A 12,155-nucleotide genomic window follows, 5' to 3' on the forward strand; every position below is an offset into this window, starting at 1 on the left:
GGGCATAGACTTAAACTTGCATGAAAAACTCATCACCTGGTAGTGTGGAAGAAGGCTAGAATCCCTTGATTCCTTGCCATGAGCCCGGGAAGGACAAACAAGTTCTCCCACAATTCACTGGGAAAGAATTAATATAGTAGTCCAGCTTATTGCACCTCAAGAACAACAGGAAATCCAGACGTCCCCAGAAGTCTTCGTGCCACACACAAATGAATACAGCACATGTGGACACAGCAGCTTAAATATTTCACAGTATGCTAGGGGCAGCTTCAGCTGGGGTCCATGGGTGCAACTGCATCTACAGACATCAAGCCAACTCAGGTCAACCTGAAGTCACACTGCATCTGGCACAGGGATCACAATGCCCCTCACTCAGATTTGGCCTGGCCACCGTGGTGCAAGGGAAGCCACGGCAAATTTGAGTGAGTGGCATTGCGACCCCACGCACCAGTTGCAGCACCACTCATGTTTGGCACCCACTGTTGATAGTGCAAGGAGTGACTTACCCATCCCGGGCTGGCCCAGATCACACCATCATCACTGCTGGCATCATCGTACTGGGACTGAGGTGACTTGCCAGGATGAGAGCCCCAAAGTAGGCAAAGGGTTGGGTGTCAGGGATACCGCCGCATCCATTGGCAGTGGAGATGGAGTTCAAGGAGAGGCAGGAGCAGCTCCCCCAGCTCATGCAAAGCAAAGTTCTCTCTTTCACAGGCCTGAGCTCTCTCTGGCCCCCCTATCATCTCCCTGACCCCTATCCCCATTCCCATTGAATTAGGAGACTACCTCTCATCCTGCAGTGTGGCTGCTCTCACTTGAGCTAGGCCAACTCAGGAGGAGTAAGTTGAGTGTTGATAACCTGAATTAAGTTTTCAGTGAAGACATTCCCAGAACCATCTTATATACACCAGCATCTAATAACACTCAGAAAAAAATACTAGATTAATTTGAGTTGGAAGGGTCCTGTAGTGATTCATCTAGCTTTTCCCCTGCATCGTGGTATGACTAGTTTGATTATTCCTAACCCAGCTGATAGATTTGTGTCTCTCATCTAGCATTAAATGACTCCACTGATGGGATTCCAGTCCCTCCCTCTGCAGCTTGTTCCATTGTCTAAACATTTGCAAAGCTACAAAACCTCACCTAAAATTTAAGTAGCCCAGATCAAGACAATCTAGATGCAAATACTGACAGGGCTGTTGGCTTCCAAGATTTCAAGTACTTGCCTATCAAAAAGTTCCCAATTTTAAAGTAAGAACCAGATGTTAATCTCAGTCATACCAACGTAAATCTGAAGCAAACTCCTAATGCCAGTGTTTGAATCTGCACGTCAATTACTACCATGTTATTGTTTTGCATGACACCATGTAGCCATCAATATAATTAAAACTTAATTTAGTTTCTCTTTTTAAGGTTAGATTTTAGTAATTTATGTCAGTTACAAGTATATTTAGGTCCTCCCATACCATACCACACCATATCATAGCTATTTTAATATGAATTTGTCCAGGTTATTATATGGTCCTTCCTTCATAGACTCATAGACTCTAGGACTGGAAGAGACCTCGAGAGGTCATCGAGTCCAGTCTCCTGCCCTCATGGCAGGACCAAATACTGTCTAGACCATCCCTGATAGACATTTATCTAACCTACTCTTAAATATCTCCAGAGATGGAGATTCCACAACCTCCCTAGGCAATTTATTCCAGAGTTTAACTACCCTGACAGTTAGGAACTTTTTCCTAATGTCCAACCTAAATCTCCCTTGCTGCAGTTAAAGCCCATTGCTTCTTGTTCTATCATTGGAGGCTAAGGTGAACAAGTTTTCTCCCTCCTCCTGATGACACTCTTTTAGATACCTGAAAACTGCTATGATGTCTCCTCTCAGTCTTCTCTTTTCCAAACTAAACACACCCAATTCTTTCAGCCTTCCTGCACAGGTCATGTTCTCAAGACCTTTAATCATTCTTGTTGCTCTTCTCTGGACCCTCTCCAATTTCTCCACATCTTTCTTGAAATGCGGTGACACAATACTCCATTTGAGGCCTAACCAGCGCAGAGCAGAGCAGAAGAATGACTTCTCGTGTCTTGTTTACAACACACTTGTTAATGCATCCCAGATTCATGTTTGCTTTTTTTGCAACAGTATCACACTGTTGACTCATATTTAGCTTGTGGTCCACTAAGACCCCTAGATGTCTTTCTGCCATACTCCTTCCTAGACAGTCTCTTCCCATTCTGTATGTGTGAAACTGATTGTTCCTTCCTAGGTGGAGCACTTTGCATTTGTCTTTATTGAACTTCATCCTGTTTACCTCAGACCATTTCTCCAATTTGTCCAGATCATTTTGAATTTTGACCCTGTCCTCCAAAGCCGTTGCAATCCCTCCCAGTTTGGTATCGTCTGCAAACTTAATAAGCGTACTTTCTATGCCAACATCTAAGTTGTTGATGAAGATATTGAACAGAGCCGGTCCCAAAACAGACCCCTGCGGAACCCCACTTGTTATACTTTTCCAGCAGGATTGGGAGCAATTAATAACTACTCTCTGAGTACGGTTATCCAGCCAGTTATGCACCCACCTTATAGTAGCCCCATCTAAATTGTATTTGCCTAGTTTATCGATAAGGATATCATGCGAGACCATATCAAATGCCTTACTAAAGTCTAGTATACCACATCCACCGCTTCTCCCTTATCCACAAGACTCGTTATCCTATCAAAGAAAGCTATCAGATTGGTTTGACACAATTTGTTCTTTACAAATCCATGCTGGCTATTCCCTATCACCTAACTACCTTCCAAGTGTTCACAGATGATTTCTTTAATTACTTGCTCCATTATCTTCCCTGGCACAGAAGTTAAACTAACTTGTCTGTACTTTCCCGGGGTGTTTTAATTTCCCTTTTTATAGATGGGCACTATATTTGCCCTTTTCCAGTCTTCTGGAATCTCTCCCGTATCCCATGACTTTCCAAAGATAATAGCTAGAGGCTCAGATACCTCCTCTATTAACTCCTTGAGTATTCTAGGATGCATTTCATCAGGCCCTGGTGACTTGCAGGCATCTAACTTTTCTAAGTGATTTTTAACTTGCTCTTTTTTTATTTTATCTTCTAAACCTACCCCCTTCCCATAAGCATTCACTATGTTAGACATTCCTTCAGACTTCTCAGTGAAGACCAAAACAAAGAAGTCATTAAGCATCTCTGCCATTTCCAAGTTTCCTGTTACTGTTTCTCCCTCCTCACTGAGCAGTGGGCCTACCCTGTCCTTAGTCTTCCTCTTGCTTCTCATGTATTGATAAAAAGTCTTTTTGTTTCCCTTTATTCCCATAGCTAGTTTGAGCTCATTTTGTGCCTTTGCCTTTCTAATCTTGCCCCTCCATTCCTGTGTTGTTTGCCTATATTCATCCTTTGTAATCTGACCTAGTTTCCATTTTTATATGACTTCTTTTTATTTTGTAGGTCATGCAAGATCTCGTGGTTAAGCCAAGGTGGTCTTTTGCCACATTTTCTATCTTTCCTACCCATCGGAATAGCTTGCTTTTGGGCCCTTAATAGTGTCCCTTTGAAAAACTACCAACTCTCCCCAGTTGTTTTTCCCCTCAGTCTTGATTCCCATTGGACCCTACCTATCAGCTCTCTGAGCTTACCAAAATCCGCCTTCCTGAAATCTATTGTCTCTATTTTACTGTACTCCCTTCTACCCTTCTTTAGAATTGCAAACTCTGTGATTTCATGGTCACTTTCACCCAAGCTTCCTTCTACTTTCAAATTCTCAACGAGTTCCTCCCTATTTGTTAAAATCAAGTCTAGAACAGCTTCCCCCCAGTAGCTTTCTCAACCTTCTGAAATAAAAGTTGTCTGCAATGCAGTCCAGGAACTTATTGGATAGTCTGTGCCCCGTGGTGTTATTTTCCCAACATATATCTGGATAGTTGAAGTCCTCCATCACCACCAAATCTTGGGCTTTGGATGATTTTGTTAGTTGTTTAAAAAAAGCCTCACCCACCTCTTCCACTTGGTTAGGTGGCCTGTAGTAGACTCCTAGCACGACATCACCCTTGTTTTTTACCCCTTTTATCTAACCTAGAGACTCTCAACGCTTCTGTCTCCTATGTCCATCTCCACCTCAGTCCAAGTGTGTACATTTTTAATATATAAGGCAACACCTCCTCCCTTTTTCCCCCATCTATCCTTCCTGAGCAAACTATACCCATCCACACCAACATTCCAATCATGTGTATTATCCCACCAAGTTTCAGTGATGCCAACAATGTCATAGTTGTACTTATTTATTAGCACTTCCAGTTCTTCCTGCTTATTACCCATACTTCTCGCATTTGTATATAGGCATCTAAGATACTGGTTTGATCTTGCCTCCCAGTTTTGCCCTGACCCTCCTTTCTCTCTGCCATTATAGCCCACGCTCCCTCTTGTTTCCGACTCATCTCCCAGGTCTTCATGTTCCCCACTCACCTGTGGGCTTTGCTCACCTGTCACCGTCGAACCTAGTTTAAAGCCCTCCTCACTAGGTTAGTCAGTCTGTGTGCAAATAGGGTCTTTTCCCTCCTCGAAAGGTGAACGCCATCTCTGCCTAGCAGTCCTTCCTCGAATAGCATCCCGTGGTCGAGGAAGCCAAAGCCCACTATAGTATCTGAGCACATCCCAGTAACAGGCGTTAATTTATTTATACTCAGTACCCCTGTGAGATAGGAAAGTTTAAAGTTGGGGAATTGAGCATAGAGAGACTTAATTACTTGTCAGATAGAAAGTCTGTGGCAGAGTCAGGAACTGAACTCAGGTGTCTTAAATCTGAGGCCATTGCCTCTACTACAACACTATCTTTATTGAAACTAATGATGCTGATTTTTCATACACAGATTTTGACTTCGGTGAAGTTACTTCTGATTTACACCTGTGTAACCACAAAGAGATTCAGGGCCAAATGGGTAAAATTCGGACCTTGTACGGCTGGTACAATTCTATACAGCTGTGCTTGCTTACACCAGTGCTAATTTTGGCCCAACCAGATTATCTTCCTTAACAATGCAATTCTTGTCTTCACAAAAAATGTACTGAACACAGTTTTGGGCACTGCTGCTCTTTTGAATCACTCTGTCCCCCTATAGATTATGTGTATTCAAACCATATGAAAACAACCCCTAGCAGTTCATAAAACTTGGATGTGTCTCAGCCTCCTTTCCGTGACATCTTCTGTAATAAGTCATATACATTTACTAATAGTTTGTATTTGTTTTTCTAATCCAAGAAAAACATATTCATAAAGAAATCAAGGAGAAAGGCCTAGCAGTTTACCCTTTATAGGCCAGATTTTCAAGGGTATTAGTTGCCTAAAGATGTAGTTAGCTGCCAAGTGGGATTCAAAAAGCACATAGATAAAGAACTCCTGTTGAAATCAATTGGAGTTAGGCACCTAGGTTCTTCTGAAACGCCCACTAGAGGTGGAATGCTCAAAAGGAGTTAGGAACCTAACTTCCATTAGAATCAATACAACTTGGGAGTCTAAATACATGTTAAGAGCCTTACTCCTGTGGAACATTCCACCTTAGGTGCCTAAATCCCTTTAAAAATCTGGCTCTTGGTGCTATGGATATTGTTATATTGATCTGACTGAAAAATGATATCGGGAAATTTGAAAAATGTCCTGTACCTTTTTCCCTATTTTTTACTCATACAAATTCAAAATGTTGATGAAGAGTCTAATCAAAATTCATGAATTTCATCTCTATTTATTCCTACAATATATTGGAATGAATCAATAATTCTGGTCAACATGTATTGAAACCCTTTTCTACCCTGAGAATAACTGCTTTTGTGCACTTGAATAAAATTGATGTTATCACTTTGTAAAGCATATACGGAATCAACAATGTAAGTTATGGATGAATCACCTGGGGACAAAACACAGCCCAGAGGTGTGGATATTCTACTTGATTAATAAGGTTTCTGGTTTAAAATAAATCAGAGCATGAAATAGCTACAAAGTGGCTGTTTCTTCAACCTTAGAGAATATTTTTACATGACTAACCAGGTGATGTTCTTTGCTCTGTAACAACCAGTGATCTCATTGCCACGGAGCAAACAGATTTATGATATTGTGCAAAGGTTAAAGCCAACAGAGATTTGTTTGGTGCAAAGTCCAGGTATCTGGGATCTTAGTAATAAAAGCAGGATATTTCTTGTTGCTTCTGTATAATCCACGGGGGTACAGATAAAACAACTTCTTTATAACTTCTCTGATAAGGGCTGGGAAAAACAGGAGGTACAGGCAGACACTGGTTTCAGTCTCAAGTCGGTTCATTACTGACACCAGTTTTAATCCACACATTCACAATACTGATAAACAGTGGTAGAGACACACAAATGGCTTAGCAATTGAGCTATCTCATAGTTTTATATATGGAAGGTGTCTCACAGCTGGAAAAATCCACACAGATTCTTACCAGAAGTCATTTCTGGCTGAACCAACTAATAGATTGTGTTTGAATCTACAGCTTCTCACTTCTCCATCTGTCTCAGACCTATATCGTGAATAGAACATCCAGGAAATACCAAGAGAGTATGATCTGGAGATCTTAATGAGAATAAATTCTCCCTGGGGTTTCCACTTCTCACTGCTGCTGTTGTCATCTGTGAGGAATCATGCACCTTTACTCTTGTTGCAATCTGTGTCATGAGAATGTGGTATCAGAAATGTAATGTTTCGAGTCCTTTCATTGTTACAGTAATGACTGGGGGTCAAAAGGGCCATCCATCTTATTCTGCATTGGATAATTAAGCTCTGAAAAGCAGAGAATTATGAAGCAGCAGAACCCAGACCTGTAATTTACATGGTATGCTAGAAAATAAATTCGTTATTACACATTTTACAAGATTGCAAATGCAGGGAAACTGACTTACATTCACTATCAAGATAAAGACTGGGAAACAGTACCAACTATTTATTCAGATATAATTAATATTATAGCCACTTAATTGACTCGCAGTTGTCACTGCGATGCACACCATTGCCTCTGAGAACTTTACAAAGTAAGCCAATGGATTTCAAATTCTCCTGTTCTATAACCACAAGTCCCTATCATTTGAGCCAACAAATAATTTCAATTAGTGGTATATGGCCTATGACACACAGTTGAGCAGTTGCAGTTACAGCTAGTAAAGGTCAGTGGTTCACATACACACACAATTTATAAAAGGCTGATTCTGGTTTAGCCTAATTGGATATAAGATTGCCCCTTCCCACAAGCCATCCCAACTCAATCTCACACAGACTCTCTACATCTCCACTGCAGGTCTGAGGTAAAAAAGCAGCCAAATTTTTCTCCCCCCACACCAGTGGGCAGGAGGTGGACAGAGAGGGGTTGGAAGTCTGCTGAAGCATCAGGTAATATTCTGCTACTGGGAAGGGCCAGCAGCTGTTTACTTACCTCCTGTTTTAGGCACAATCCTTCCACAGCTGATCTGGGGTGGTAGAGCTATGTGCCACTTCTTATATGGGGCTGGTTGTTAAAGGACCATCAAGCCCAAAAATATTATGGTCTCAATCAGGCTGCACGGCAAAATAGCTTAGATTGACTATTTCATTAAAAAGCAACAAGCTATAATGTTGTTAGTGATACTATAGTTATGGTTAAGATGGTATTTTCAGTGTAAACTCCTATTTCTCCTGAAATATAAAATTTCCCAGAAATGGCCAATGCTTGTTCTCCATTAACAAAGTTGCTTGATAAGTTCAATTACATTCCAGGTACTTTAAAAGTATTGGAGGTAGACAACAGAATGAAAATAAGCTTTTTGTGGGGAGGTTTATTTAACCATGTAAAATATTTTTCTGAAGCTTTATCTTTTGTGCTTGGGTAGCTCTCACACAAATTAGTGCTATAACTTGATTTTGATATGGATTTAGGCCAAATTTTTCAAATGTGGATACCCAAAGTTAAGTCCTAACTCTGTATTTATTACATATTTTGAGGGCTTAACTGGGCATCTACCTTGACCTTTTGATATGGCATCAGGCAAGCTCTCTGTCAGAGTGTCGGCCTAGGGCTAACATGTTCCTGACAGTTGCTTGATAAACAAGGCTTATCTGCCCTCCATGCCTGACTTCTGGAGCTGACCGGGTGTGTACTAAACCTAAACTATTTTATTTTGTGTTGCATCTCTTTACCACTTCTTTCATCTGTATTTTTTCGAATATCAAGGCATCAACATTTATATCAATGGGACTGCTTGTGTGAGTAAGGAGTACTCATGGGAGTAAAAGAGGCACAATCAGGGCTTTAATTTGGAAGTTTGTGTCTTTATATTAGCAGATGGGGGCCTGGAATAGCTCTCCTGAGAGGTGGAGGACAAAAAGCAAATAAGCCACATGGATATGGAACAACATGTAAATCTCTGTCAGTGAAACAAGAATTCAAAGCAGGGAGAACTCAAAAACTAAGCAAGATAGCATGGCATTGAGATTAATTGCAACACAGCAACCATACCTGGTATTTTACAAAAGAAACTGGTTCTAGTCCCAGCTCTGCCTTTGACTTGACCTATCTGTGCCTACGTGTAGTAACTAAGCACTATTATTGCTCATGGAGCAAGGTATTAATTGACATAAGGGTGGCAGAATTCAACCTAGACCTACTTACCCTGGTTACAGAACGTGTTTGTCTAAATAAAATGGCAGTCTCCCCAGTTTTATTGAGCTGTTGCACATATCATTTTACATTAATTGACTTTGCTCTATTACATAATAAAGTCTACCGTTTTATCTTGAGTGAACTCTCTGAGATTGGCATGCCTGGCTATATTAAACCTGAGGAAGATTTCATGGGAGAACATTTGCATACACTAGCATCATCACCCTCTAACCTACATTCTCTGGACTTGTTTGTGAAGCTTGTGAATCCCTTAAATTTCTTTTCTTGAAATTATCATTTCACCCTTGCCTCCCAAGTTGCTATGTTGTTTGCTAAGCCAATTTCCCCAAGTCATTATTTTAGCTATCAGGCATTAAATTGCTCTTGAAATTTGGCCTCAGTCCATCTGAACAAACAAACTTAACTTAATTGGCATGCATTATATTGCATCATCTCCTGTGGGGGTTAAAAAAAACCCGAAACCCCCCCCCCCCGGTAAATATTCTTATTTCTTTCAAATGGTTACAGAAAAATCTAAATCTTTATTCGCTGATGTTTTCCTTAAATAGTTTTAGTTAGAGATGACAGAATGTCAACTGTCTTCCTAATTTTGGGCCAGGGGGAATGAATAAGATTTAAATGTAATTATCTGTATTCAAACCTGACCCTATGGTTTTGAGTTGGATACAGAACCAAAAAGGACAGTTTTTTTTTATTCTGATAGTGCTGAAATAACACAGGAAGGGGATGACCTCATAAGAACCTGTGCCATTCAAGAAGGAAGAAGTTTATCTCAAGTTTCACTATTCATAAAGATTGAACCCTTCTGCAAAGAGATGATTAAGAGAAGTGTTGGAACCATTCAGTTTGATCCAGCCTCTATCCCTGATTCAGAATTCAACCTGGACCCCAAACCTTCTAATTATAACCAGCATCTACTTATAATAGAAGTTTTCAGCATGAGTAAGCATGTCTGACATGGCACGGAATTAAGGGAACACATTTGTACTAAACGGTTTCCACCACAGAGTTTTTGGAAGGATATGTAGGATTAGCATGATTCTATCATATATTCATGTGGCACGGAATGACTCAGTTTGATGTGCAGGGGTGAGAGTGATAGTGAAGCATGACAAGAATATTTCAACTACAAGTAATAAATTCCTGGAGACCCTCGTGCTATCATAGTGGAGTGCTATGGTAATATCATAGTATCTTTGCTAGTGGATGGAACATTTAGGTTGAACTGTTCATAGCGATGTTGCAAAAGAGACTTTCCACGTTTCATTTTGTATTTAGAATTTTTAACTAGAAATTTAAAAGCTTGCAAAAATTTCTGATCAGAGTGAATAATAGAAATACTACTTTGTCCTTAAATTAGCCCAATTCCTGAAATCTCTTTTTTTTTTTTTAAATCTTCAGTCTTAATACAAGCAAATCTCTCATTCATATCAATATCAGTTTTGTCTGAATAAGGCCCATAGCAGCCTTCATGTAGGAAAACACACTTCATCAACATTAATAACATAATCCTCAAAGTTTCCTGTGAGGTGGATATTATCCCCATATCACAAGCATGGAAAAATGAGGTACACCAAGATTAGGAAACTTGTTGGTGCAACATGAATCATGACACTGTTCTAAACAGAAATCAGAATTGCACACTTTGTGAGGCTAGTAAAAATATACCTATTGTTTTTCATGGCAAATTTAAAACTTTTTCCCTACATTTCTTGCAAATCTATGTTTTTCAGTGGGGGGGGGGGGAAGAATCTCAAAACCTGAATTTTTTTTAGGTTTTGAAAACTTAAATTTTTGTTTGTTCAAAAAACTGTGTTTTTATTTTGTTTGCTTTTGATAAACATTTTCAGCTTTCAAAAACCAAAAATATTTTATCAAAACCCCAATTTTTTTATCACAAACCTAATGTTTTAGGGTTTTTGGTCAAAAATCCAGAATTTTGACCAAAATAAAAATTTCATTTTGTTCAAGACACATTTTTTATTGGGGGAAAAAAAATTTTTTGGATGAAAAATTTCAACCAGCTCTAGCTCTCAGGTGTTAGTGATGAAATGGTCCTTTGTGGCAGTTATTTTGTGGTAAATAAAGGTAGCTTGTCTCTTAAGTGATGCAACATTCAAGAAATTTAGGCAATATAAGTTAACCTGAATCATTAAAGAGATAAAATATAGCTCATGGCTAGAAATGGTTAATGCATATATTTAGAAAAGTATTGTATATTGTGTAATTCTGCAAAACAAAAAAATAGTAATTATTCAGAGCAAACATGTTAGGGCTCAGTTCAGTAGATAATACCTAACTCCAGAGCACACTGACCTATTCAGCTGAAAGATCAGCCTGACACAGGGCATATGAAAGAAAAATCACTAACATGCCCCACAATGACTGGTTTGGCTGAATTTTGCCCCCGTTTGCAGTCTTCTACATGAGCTAGGATGCAAAATTTCTGCACCAGCCTGTCTGATGAACTGCCAATTTTTTTCATTTTGGGGAAAGGAACTAGTTTTGCTTCCAATGTGATTTGAAGTTGAGATATGCCCTTTGGAGAGAGAGAGGAGATTATGTACTTTCTGCCTTTAGTAACCTTTCCTCTCTTACATCAGGCATGGCAGAGCTAACCACCGTTGAAACATCTGGGAAAGTTGCCGAGTATTCTTTTTACATGGGAGAATTAAATCCAGGTCCTTGGGATCTGTACTCTGTGATTGCCTGAGCCCCAGGGAGTAGTTGCTTTAGTCAGAGAATAGTTACAGAGAAGAATTGCCTTCCCTCTGTTCAACCCCTCACATTACATGGGCTGAGGTGCCATATGAAATCCTGGCTCCACTGAAGTTAATGGGAACACTCCCATTAACTTCAGTGGGGGAGGACTTCACCCCTTCTATTTAAAATGAGGTAACAGACAGGACACATTTTGGTGAATCCTGCCCACTTTTAGCTTTAGTATACCCCTACATTTACTTAGTATTTTATCAAGTGGGGTAATTAGCAAGCACTATTAAGTATACACTTTTTTAATTATAAAATAGTTTGTCCACAAGTTATTGGGTTTGGTGCAGGAATAACTGTGTGAAATTCTATGACCTGCATAATGCAGAAGATTGGGCTAGAGCCAAAATGTCCCCTTCTTGCCTTAATATCCTTTAAGAATTTAACAGCTTGCTTTACGGTCTCCTACCTTAACTGGAAAAATAGAGCACTAAAGGAGTAAGGTGCCTCTTTCCCTTTATCTAAATCACATTTATTCACATTGTATCCTACATTGACTGGTTTGGGGTCTCAGCATAATCCAAGTGAAGTAAATGGGAGATGATATCTTTGGGGAGTGAGGCATGGAGGAAGGAGTCATGATTATGGAGCTCATATGTAAATGATCATTCCCTGTCCCCATCAAAAGTTTATTTAATTATTTATTAAATATCTGTATTGTGTACAATTTCTTAAAGGAAGCTGTTTGGACATTTTAAAGTTTTGTTT

Source organism: Gopherus flavomarginatus, chromosome 4, assembly GCF_025201925.1.
Source record: "Gopherus flavomarginatus isolate rGopFla2 chromosome 4, rGopFla2.mat.asm, whole genome shotgun sequence".
In the NCBI taxonomy this organism is placed as follows: Eukaryota; Metazoa; Chordata; order Testudines; family Testudinidae; genus Gopherus; species Gopherus flavomarginatus.